The sequence below is a fragment of the Microtus ochrogaster genome, linkage group LG2 (genome assembly GCF_000317375.1).
Source record: "Microtus ochrogaster isolate Prairie Vole_2 linkage group LG2, MicOch1.0, whole genome shotgun sequence".
Lineage (NCBI taxonomy): Eukaryota > Metazoa > Chordata > Mammalia > Rodentia > Cricetidae > Microtus > Microtus ochrogaster.
In genome coordinates, this window is record NC_022028.1 from 52,884,289 (window position 1) to 52,896,104 (window position 11,816).

The following is an 11,816-nucleotide window of genomic DNA, read 5'->3' on the forward strand; positions in this document are numbered from 1 at the left end:
AGGAGCCTCCCCTAAGCCCCCCCATCTGATAATCTGATACACCCAGCTACAGGACCCTCTGCTATCTGCCACCAGCCTTGTGGTTAAGCGAACCTTTTGTTTCTTTAGTTTTGGCTAGGCTATAGAGATGGAAAATGGGGGTCCTGACTCTTTCTGCCTGGTGTCCCTGTCTGCCACAGTCCCAGCCTGCACAGTTATAAAGCTGTAGAAGGGCCACTGCCTCATGGGGTGGGGAGAGGAGGGAACAGAGGGCCTGTTTAATTTAATTCCCTGTTTTATTGCTCGTTGGATAAATAACCTTCATTAAGACAGAAAGCAAGGGGCGGGGGGACATGGACAGGGAGAAGTTTGATTAATTTCGAGCTGCTTTCTCATTTGTTAATTTTCTTCCAGTTCAGTGGGATTATTTAAACAAATTACAGACATCACTGTACCCTTCTTCCCCTGCAGGACTGGGTCCTGGCTCCCTCGTGATTATTTAAGGGAAACTTGGGGCAGGCGAGGAGGCTCCTCCATCTCTTTTGTTCCTCATGTAGAAGAAGCTGGCGAGACAGGACACAGCTACAGTCTAGGGGCTGCCCAGAGCTCACCCTTAGTTCTCTTCCAACCTGCTGCCTCCTGGCCACTGCCCTTCTGGCCCTCACCTACCCACCCCATTCCCCCACGCCCCCCCTTCTGCTCTGTTGCTGTCTCCTGCGGGAGAGCAGGCTGGGAGGTGGGAAATTACCACCTCAATCTCCTTCTCTTCTTCCCCTCTCTCCTCCCCTCTTCCCTTCCTTCCTTTCTCTACCTCCAGTTTTGGGAATTGAACCCAGGACCTTGCTCGTGCTAGGCAAGTGCTCTACCATTGAGCTATGGCTCCAGGCCCCCTTTACCCCGTTTTGTGACAGTCTCACTAGTTTGCACAGATTGGCCTTGAACGTAGTCCTTCTGCCTCAGCCTCTTGAGTGTGCGGGATGACAGGTTGTGAACAGGCCTGTGTATCCTCAAAGGGATTGCCAGCTGCCTGCTGTCCTGAGTCTCCGTGTGTGCATGCATGGTATGCGTGCAGCATGCATGCCGAGCAGAGGCATGTTTGTATGCACAGACTGTGGGCGTCATCAGGTTCACCTCTCACAGTAAGCCCGTATGCTGTGCAGAGGGCGCATGTGCGGAGCTCAGCGAGTGCTGTGTGTGCAGCCGGGTTCTGGACAGTATGTGGAGCGGTATCTTAGGTGCCCTGCGTGTATGCACATCTGTATTCTTGAATGTGTGGGGGCGGGGTCTCAGGTGCCACTCTGTTCCCGTCATGCTCTTGTGTCACAGCGACAGACCAGACTGGAGGGAGAGGAACACAAAACAGAACCAGGGAGTGCCATGCCTGCGGGGACTGCGTAGAGCTGGGGAGTACGGTCGTAGGTGCACCTGTGCTCCCTGTGTGAAGCTCAGATCTAGGACCTCTGAATGGGAGGTGGATTCAGCGCTGAGAGGGTGGGCCTGGAACAGACCACCGTGAAGCTGCAAGTCACCTGCTTGGAGAAGCCCTGTCAGAGACACAGCCTTGGGGAGGGAGGCCAGGGCCGAGGGTCAGTGGTGAGAGGGTCTTTTCAGGGACACAGGTGGGAAGTGCAGAGGGGACTGGGCAGGGCCTTGGGGACCCCTGCTTTTGCTATGCTAGGATGGACTCAGGGCCCTGAACATGCAAGCAATCACTTACTGCTAAGCTACAGGGCTCTGGTTTTCCAGACAGGAGGTACCTGTGTGGCTCAGGCTAGCCTCAAGGACGTGGTGTGCCTGTCTCAGCCTGAGGGCTGGGATTCCAGTCGCTGTATTCCGCTCTTGTTCTCCTGTGATGATTCCCTGAAAGACCATTGTCTGTCACCGCGAGGCCTTGCCATGCCTGCTGCGCGTGGCAGCCCCCTGAGCTGTTTCTTGAGCTGGCCTCAGGGGCCCACTTAAACCGTATGGGAATTTGGGGGCCCTCAGGGTGAAAAAGGCCCCCTCTGCAGAACATGTCAACTCACACCGGGTGTTGTGGAGCCTGTGGGCACCTCTTGTCCACGCCTACATGATTTGGACAAGACTCAGATGTGCTGGTGGCCCTCATGGTCTTGGGAGGAGGCCAGGAGGCAGGAACAGGGCCCAGATCTCAGCAGCAGCTGCCGATGGCACTCCTGGAGTCTCTGCGTCTGCCTTGCGGTTAGTTACAGAGGTGACAGTGGCCTCGACGGTGACAGGGCAGGTTTCTAGGACAGGCCTGAGGTGAAGTTGTGTTACTTGTGTGACCTCTGGACCCACATGAAAAGCAGCATCAGGGAAAGGGCGCAGAAGTCTTAAGGAGTAAGTCCCTTTGTGGGCCACATCCTCCACACCAGAGAGGAGCTTCCCTGCACTCTGCCGAGTGCCGGGAGCTGGGGCATGATGGGCGTGTGGCTCGTGGTGCAGAACTGAGTGGCACCTGTGGAGGCTTCCGCGGCAAGGGGTTGGGGACGCCTCCTCCGTATGCACCTGCTGTGAGCAGCAGAAGCAGTGTCCCGTCCCTGGCATTTCTGGCCTGAGGACCGTGCAGGAGGCTTCCTCCCCAGGTCCCAGGGGTTCAGAGGTGACAGAACTCATTCCCTGTGGAGGTGGCAGGTTTTGCTGGCACATGGAGCAGAAGTGCAGGTGGTTCATCCGCTCGCCACCTGGGTGACATTAAACATGATCCTGCACCCCTTGGAGGGAAGGGAGCAGCACCTGTCCCCTTCGGAGGGCTGGCAGCAGTGAGTTTTGATGACAGAATGAATCTGGGCAAATGGCACGTGGAGATGGAGGTCAGAACACTTATGGGCATGGGTTCTCCCCCACCATGTGAGCCTCAGGGATCACACTTGGGTTGTCGGCTTCATGGCAGGCGACTTTACCCACTAAGCCATCTCGTGGACGTCCTGTATGAACTCCTCTCTGACAGAATCTTGATGGGACGTACCGAGGAGAGCCAGTAAAAGTGGATTGCCGCTCCAAGACACCTGCTCAAAGTCGGTCGTCATTCATAGTCTTGGTCTACGTACTGGGGCTGTGGTAGGCGGGGAGAGAGGCAAATGGTTCTCCTCAGGGTCTGACGTTCCAGTAGGGAGGCACCCAGTCCACACACCTGTGGGCAGTGTGTGCTGTCACAAGTGGGAACTCCAGGTAAAAGGCCCTAGGATGTTGGGTAGCACAGCCCAGAGCTGGGAAGTGTGGTGGAAAGGGATCAGGTGCAGGCAGATCCTACAGGGCCTGCTGGGCTCCTGAGGAGGGAGAAACTGAGTTAACGGGTTTTGTTAGGTCCTTCCAGCTGTAGATGGGCATGCAGGTGTTTGTTGGGGGGCAGCCGAGGAGACAGGGATCCATCCTGCTAGAGGCATGGGAGTTGGCTTGGTAGGGGCCACATGATAGAGTTTGTGAGTGGCAGATGGGTTCTGGTTGTTTCCAGAATAAGGCTAGCCACACCTGATGCTAAGTCAGGCTAGGGTGATGAGGCAGACTCAGGGTCCTGATGCTGCTTTGGCCTGAACAGCAGGAAGGACAGATACAGCGGCTGTTTTGAGGCCTGGCAGTTCCTGCTCAGGACCTGCAAAGTCTGACACAAAGTCTGGTGTCCCAGGGGAGGTCAGCTGGCTGGGATCCTGGCCTTCAAGGTTCATCCGAGGGGTGAACAGAGAGGGGCAGCCTGAGCCTTTGTGCTGTGAGCCCTGGGGCGTAGGGCTGAGGACAAGGAGGCTGTGCCAGCCGGGGAGGCTGAGGAGGGCCCCAGGACCAAGTAAGGAGGAGCCAGAGAAGTCATCTGCCAAGGTTGCAGACAAGCACCATGATGGAAGCCATTTTGGGGAGGGCTTCTGGGGGCTCCAGCTGGGCACCTGGCCGGGCACCCCACGGCTGTGCCTGCTGTGCTTTGCCCTGCTTCTGGCTGTCACCCCCTCCCAGCCAAACCCCAGAGTCCCAGCAGGGCTTCCTCCTGGCTGCCTGGCCGGTCTGAATATGGCCTGGCTGTGCTCATAAATCACAGGAAGTGCTAGCTGTGTGACTTTTATCATCTCGTGTGTTCAATGATGTTAATACACCCCATTATATCATCTTATATTAATATAGTGCAGTCCATCACACACACAGCGCCTCCGCTGACTGGGGAGAGTGGTGGGCAGACAGCGGTTCATTTCCTTGAAGGCCAGCCACGCCCCCATCGCTTACACCTCTAGCTAAGTGGACCTCAGGGTATCTGTGCAATGGCAACCACTCTGGGCATTAAACCAAGAGGTCCTCCTGGCCCTACCCCAACTCCTGCAGCCACGGAGGGTCGCCAGATTTGGGAGAGGTTTTCATGAGTCCCTGACTACTGTGCAGCCCCTCCCGCTGTTCTGGCTGAGGGCCAGGCCAATCATTAAATTCTCACTGAACAGGGCAGGTGCAATGGTGTAAAGCAGACTCTCGGGGTGCAGGGGAAACAGCAGGAGCGACCCTGATCCTTGTTCAGGCTTCCTCTCAGCCCAGAGATGGTGTGAGGGAAGGGCTGGAAGCCGTGTGTGAACACAGGGTAGTGCCAGGGAGGGACAGGCTGAGACCCCTCAGGGGAAGCCAGACAGACCTGGGTTCAAATCCTGCCTTACAATTTGCTGTATGATCTCAGGACATATTTTCTCATCTGAAAAAGGAAGTAGGAAACAGTGGTCCTGTTGTGTGGGGAAGGAAGGAGACGGTCCCGGGGGGCGGGGGCAGGCACCGGGACAGGTTGATTCTCAGTGTGTCACAGGCTCTCAGACTCATCACCGCAAACACTGCTCCCCACTTCACAGGGCTGCCAGGGCCAGGTGTAGCCAACTTCATCTCCCAGTCCTTCCTCCTGCTCTGCCCACTCAACCCTACTCCTAGCGCGGACCCTGGAGTCCTGAGGCCACCGGGCTGGTCTATGACCTGGTGACTGGGGCAGCCCTTCCCCTTCTCCACACTGACCTTTCCTCCACTTACAGCGAGGGTTAACACAAGAGCAGAGAGGGCCTGCATCCTGCCACCCGCACCCCGACAGGACAGTGGTTGTGGCATCTGGGTCTCTTCCCTCTCCCCAGCTTCCTTCTGTTTGCCCCTCACTGTGACCTCCACAAACACCCGATTCTCATCACGATGCCCACTTCACAGACAAGGAGACCGAGGTGCCGTGAGATGGTGACCTGGGACGGCTCAGTGACCTAGCGACCCGCGTCTTACCTCTGGGGGCTTCCTTTTAGCTCCTCGCACAGAGCCCAGGAGCTGTGGTTCTGAGGGTGCCAAGCTTGGCTTTAGCCCTCCCCACCCAGGCCTCAGCTGCCACCCGCCTCCCCCGAGATCGCCGCTGACGAGGTGGCACAGTCAGCGTGCGAGCCCGCTAAAGGGAGTGTAATTTATTGATCTACATTTTGCTTATGAAGTAGGGCAAGTGCTGATGTGAAGATCTTGTTTGCTCTCGGCCCAGGGCCTGCTCCCGCCCGCCCGAACGCTCTTATCTGTCTCCAGGCCCTGCCTCCGACGCATCAGCGCGGCTCCTTTGTCAGCCACGCCAGGCGCCCTCCTCCCGGCACATCCCATTCTTCTCGGCACCCTGCCTCCTGGTGGGGGTGGGGGTGTGCTGGGCTCCTGTGAAAACATGTACTGCTTAAAAGGGCAGGCCGGGACTGAGCACGCGTCTTTCGGGATGTCTCTGTCCAAGGCCCGTTACCTGTGCTGCTGGTTCCCCCCCATCAGAACAATTCAGAATAGGAAATTAATCCAAGTGCCAGTTTCCTGTCTTGATAGGATGCTGGGCAGCCAGAGTGGAGGCAGGGGTGTGGGGCAGGGTGTTACTGTGGAATCAGAGAGACAAGGTTCAGCAGAGCCCTGGAGGCAAGGGGAGGTGGGGGAGTGGCATTGCCCTGATGTGGGTGCTGTCATCGGTGGCCCCTTACTGCAGAGGCATGGGGCAAAGGGAGAACTCAGGGGCAGACTCACTCTGCCATAGATGAGAATTCCTAGGGTAGGGTCATTTGCACTGCTCTGGGAAGGGATGACCAGCGCAAAGGCCCTGGGGCACAGTGCACCTCAACCCTCAAGGTCTAAAGGGAAGCAGCATGGCAGGAAGCAGAGGCAGTGGACCTCTGAGTTTGAGGCCAGCCTGGTCTACAGAGTGAATTACAGGACGGCCAGAACTACATAGGAAAAGCCTGTCTCAAAAAGTGCCCCCCCCAAAGCAAACCCATTCCCGGTTAGCGCTCTCTGCCTCACACTTGGGGGTCAAGATGTGAGCTCTCAGCTGCTGCTCCAGCGTCAGGCCTGCCTGCCTGCTGTGCTCTCTGCTAAGACAGTCACGGACTCGCCCTCTGAAGCCGTGAGCCCCAAATAAACTCTTCTCTAAGTCACCTCGGTCATGTTGGCTTCCTCACTGCGACAGAGTAAGATGGTTGCCAAGAGAAAAGAGAGGCCCCACCCATGGGACGCGCTGTGCTGTTAGGGTAACAGGTGCTTGCCTGGCCTGTGGGATGCTGGCGCTGTAGGGGTGCCCACACACCGCAACCAGGCCTGTGCCCTCCTAGAGGACCGTCACAGGCAGGAGCCCCTCTGGCAACCTGGGGCTGGGGTGCTGCTGGTGATCCTAATTAAAAGCTCAGATCCAAATGGCTCGATGATGGAATTTCTAATTAAATCAATTTCATCTTGTCTGGGAAGCAGAGGTTTGCATACGATAAGCATGAAATTAATAATTACATTTAGAAATTATCTACTTCTCAAAGCAGACCATCCGCACAGCCCTCTGGGCCCGGGCAAGCTTCACCCTGTCCTCTGTGTTAGAGACAGATGGACCACTTCAGCCCAGAGATGGAGGGCAGAAGAGGCGCGCAGTACACGGAGGAACAGCTTCTCTTTGCTGCTACCTACTCAGTCCTGTGGGAGACACAGGCAGCCACTTGTCACTGGAGGCTATGGCATCCTCAATTTCTATTTAATTTTATTTATTTATTTTTAATCTTTTTAGTTTATTGAGACAAGGGCTCACTAGCTATGTAGACCAGACTGGCCTTAAACTCAGTGAGATCTGCCTGCCTCTGCCTCCTGAGTGCGGGATTAAAGGCGTGCACCACCACACCTGACCAATTACTGACTTTTTTATGTGCATGAGTGTTTGCCTGCATGCATGTCTATGTAACACATGTGTGCAGTGCCCACGGAGGCCAGAAGAGCGTGTTATATCCCCCAGACAGTTGTGAGTTGCCATGTGGTTCCCGGGAATTGAACCTGTATCTTCTGGAGGAGCAGCCAGTATTCTTAACCACTGAGCCATATCTCCAGCCCTAGCCTCAGATTCTCCATATGCATGCATGTTCTGTGTGTGGCTACATGTGTGTAGACACACTATATACAGAGGAGACTGAGGTTTCACATAGCAATTACTGGTATGGGTTTTGGAGCAAACCTCTTTGAGTTCAAATCCTGCCCCCCCAGTCAAGAGCTGTGTGACCATAGGTAAGTAACTTAACCTTTCTGTATTAGTTTTAGATAAATGAGGATTAAATAGGTCCTCTTATATAGTATACTCTCTAGGGTGTTAAGCTTAGGAACCTACTTAGGACAGTAAGGTGTATAGTAGACCAACATCTAATCGGTGTTGGTCTGCCAGTGCTCATGAGCCGTGTGTACCTGAGGAATCTAGCTCAGTCTAGTCGTCCCCTACTAGCCTAAGAAGTGTGGTAAGTGTCAACTGGACACATTCAGGTTCTGAGGTGCAGAGCCATTATTGACATATGAGACTTGCAGAATCTTGTCACTGCTCACGGTACAAGTCATCACGAGTGAGGCGATGCCGCAGTAACAGCCAGCCCTCAGACCTTCCGCCTGGATCAGTCAGCTCAGGTGAGGCGATGCCTTGGTAACAACTATTCTGCAAACCTCTGGGATTTGAAGGACATAGACTTAGTCATTGCTAAGTCACACATCTGTGGATTGGTTAGTGTTTTGTCCTGCCTCAGGAACCCACGTCAGGCTGGAGCCTTGCTGGTGGCTACAGTGGGGGATACATAGACCCTGGGGTATCTCTCACCTGCAATGAATGGCATGCTCTGCCCAGAGGAAACATGCATTCCCTGCTCCCAGCTCATCAAGCCGGACGTGTCATGTGACCTGGCCAACGTGTGCCACAACTGTGGGCTGTGACTAGGGAAGCAGCACCTGGCATGAGGTCCCTGCGTGTTCATTGCTTAGGCAGTTGTCTCTGTTTCTTCTGCTGGGATCAGCTTCGCTGAGGTCTGTCCCTGAGTTCATGGCAGGTGAAGCCCACAGCAGGTACTCGGGAAGCCATTACTAAGTGAGTGAGTTAATGAAGAGGCCACCAGGGTGCGTGAGGAAGTGGAGGAGGTGGAGAGTGTGGAGCTGTTGGCCATGGCAGCCACAGAGGCAAAGGAACCTCTTGGATCTTGTGGACCAGATTTACTTCCTGTGACATTGGCAGTTTGGAAATTCCCTTGTGTGCTCCCAGCCACACTGGGGTACCCTGGAGGCCCCAGAGGGGAGAGAGGGGCACCGTGTGGAGCTCCCAGCCAAACTGGGGTACCCTGGAGGCCCCAGAGGAGAGGGGGGCACTGTGTGGAACAGATTATGGCTCCAGGGGCAGAGGAGGGCCCGGATATGGTGGAGTTTACATGAGAGAGCTGAGTGGGGCAGGATGCTCCTTGGATAGAGGCCAGGCAGAGCTGCCTGCAGGACCCATCGAGTCCAGGCTGGGTGTGTAACCAGGCCCAGAGTGGCCAGAGGCTGTGGCTGGCCTTTGTCTGTGGTTGGTGTGAAGTGATGAGGGGCAGGCCAGGTTGGGGGGAGCCATCCCGGCTGGCCCAGCCTGAGTTCCCCAGGTCTATGGGGAGCAGCTGGTAGCTCTGGTGGGTGTGACTTCTGAAGGGGAAGGTCCAGCATGTGGTCATGGAGGCAGGGGTCAGTCTATCTGCCCATCTGAGGCCTACCATGAGCCTTCCAGAGACTTCCAGAACTGTTCCTTGGTGACTCTCATCCTGTGGGTCATGACCCCTTTGGGGCCCGGAGGAAAGGGACAAAAGGCTGCTGCCATTCCTATCAGGTGGACCTTGAAGTGTCTGTGGGAGGGTCTTGCATGGCTGGCCACTTGGCTCTGGCTCTGACTCAGCAGGTCACGTGGAGATTGGGTGGTGATTTCTCTACCACTCTGAATGATTTTAGAGACTATGGAGACCGTACTTAGTGATTCTCTGGGACACTGATAGCTGCTTCCCTGGGCTTGATTCTGACACTTTGGACCCTTTCTCTTGGGCCTGAGCAGTGGCGTGCTGAATTCCCCTGTGTTCTGGCCAGGGTTGGCTTGCCTGGACTATTGGGGGAGAGCCAGATGGCAGCCTGTAATCCCAAGGACCCACATGTACCCCAATACAGCCCATGTGCAGGCATACCAGGTAGGTCCCACTAGGCAGACCAGTCTCCCTCAAATCTAGGATCTGACACCCATGTCACCCCGCCGGGGGCCTTTGGCTCATCCCCTCACACCTGCCTTCTCTTTTCCCTTTTGCCTTCTGATTTTCTTTTGAGACAGGGTCTCACCATGTAGCTCAGGCTAGCCTGGAACTCATATCAATCCTCCTGCCTCTGCTTCCCAAGTGCTAGGTTTTCAGGATTGCCTCCGCATCCAGATCCTTTTGCCCCAGATCTCTTCAGTCCGTCACTCCCCTGCAGAAGACCTGGGGCAGAGACAGGTGTCCCCCGGCCTGGCAGTACTCTGCAGGGCAGTGGCCGTGCACAGCCGGAAGTGTGAAGGGTGTGCCATACCCATGTGCTCAGGCGGCTCGGCATGCGTTCTGGAACATGCATGCCTGCACAGATGCCCTGGGATTCCTGCTAGATTGTTGCTTAAGCCCAGAAGCAGCTTTTAATCTTCTGTGGCATGGACCTTCTCATTATTCCAGGAGTGTGGGGGGCAGAGGGAGAGAAATTTCACTCTTTCTTCTCAGTCCCCTGCATGAATCAGAGCTCTCCTGGGGCCAGCGGCAGACACACTATGCACGCTCGGCACTCCCTGCTAAGTAGTGCTTGGCCACAAGTGCCCCCTGCCTTGTCTCCTGTCTGCTGGGAGCAGGGGTGTCCGCCAGTGCTCAGGGATGGATGCTCACTCACCTTTACATCCTTCTGCTGACACCGCACAACAGGTGACTTAAACAGGGGACACTCGGTGCTGTGGCAGGTTGAGAGGAGCCTGGAGGAGCCAGTGGGGCTGACTGCACAGTGCCCTGCCTGTAGAAGGGTTGGGTGTGTGAAACAGTCCATGGCTACAGCTTCCCTCAGGACCGGGGCGTGGAAATGAGCTGTTGAGCCTGGTGGCTGCCATGCTTGTTCCTGTCCCCAGAGTGTAGCATGAGCTGTCCTCGGCACCCAGAACAGAGCGAGCCTCACATCCAGTGGGTGTTTTGCCTAGGACTAGGGCATGGGAGGCTGAGGAAGTGGCAGGAGTCCTTCCGGGCCGCCATTTTGAGATGTGAGTCTCTGAGGAGAATGCTAATGGAGTGTCCTTCCCTCTCCAGCTGAGACAGGGAGCTGAGGAGGGCACACAGCCCCATGAATCAGCAGGGCTGAATCACCTGGTGTGGCAGACTCTCAGACGGGCCCCTTTGCCCTGCAGTGCCCCTGCCCCTCCCCCACCTCAGGCTGGGGCAGCGGGAGGGAGGGAGCCTCAGAAAGCAGCAAGCATTCATGACTATCTCCTTGGTGGTGATGGGGCTGTGGACGGAGGCCTGCTCTCAGGAGTACCAGGAATTCCCCTATTGCCAGCCACTCCTAATTGCCCATTCTGTAACTGCAGACCTGAAGCCTGGGGTGGAGAAGGGACTGGTGAGGTCTCCCAGCTAGAGAGCAAGAGTTGAGCTCGAACCCCAGATCTCAGCCTGAAACCTTTCTTGGTGGTACTTCAGAACCTGTGCTGCGGCAGGGAGAAGGGACTGCTCTACTGTCCCTTACCCTGACCTGGTCCCAGGTTGGTGTCTGTCCCAGGGCCTCAGGGACTGCTGGGGCAGTACAGCCTGGCTTTCCTGCTGGGTACCATGCAGAAGCCCCATGCAGACCCCCATCTTTGTGGGAATGGGGTATCTTCTGTATGGTTGAGGGCCTGGGTGTGAAGCTGCTGACTGCTGTTGGGGACAGGGCTGGGCTCACTGGGGTTGGGCTCCCAGCCTGACAGTGGGGTACTTGGGTGTCTGTCACTCTTGTCCTGGTTGGGAGGGAGAGATGGTTTGAGGGCGTGATAAGGATGAGTGAGTAGCAGACTAGCTGAGGGGACAGAGAGTGGGGACCCAGACTTTGGAGAGGAAGCGTGGGCAGACGGGTCCCATCCCAGCTGTCCCCATATTCATGGTGTCTTGTTGGGTTGGTGATGAGGTTGTAGGGGTTTAGGTTTATTCTGTAGAGCAATCTTTTAGGAAAATGGACATTTTAGACGTTCACAAAGGCCCACGTACCTGTCACAGCTTTCACTGAGTGACCGTCAGCTCTCCACGATTGGTTTGTCCTTCCTCGTGCCCTCTGGGGTCCTATGAGGCAGACCCTAGATGTATCCTTGTCACCCCCCCCCCACACACAGGGTTTCTCTGTAGCCCTAGATGTATCCTTGTCACCCCCCCCCACACACAGGGTTTCTCTGTAGCCCTAGATGTATCCTTGTCACACCCCCCCACACACACAGGGTTTCTCTGTAGCCCTAGATGCCTCGCATCTCTAGACCAGGCAGGCCTTGAACACAGAGATCCACCTTCCTCAGCCTCCTGAGTGCTGGGATTAAAGGTGTGTGCCACCTCTGCCCAGCTTCCTCTCTA

At 55.9% G+C, this 11,816-nt stretch overlaps 1 protein-coding gene across 2 annotated transcripts in view; it reads left to right on the plus strand.

The window, feature by feature from the left end:
- Grm4 (glutamate metabotropic receptor 4) overlaps positions 1-11,816 on the plus strand; it is a 94,556-nt gene that overhangs the window by 34,465 nt on the left and 48,275 nt on the right. The gene's annotated exons all lie outside the window — the stretch shown is intronic.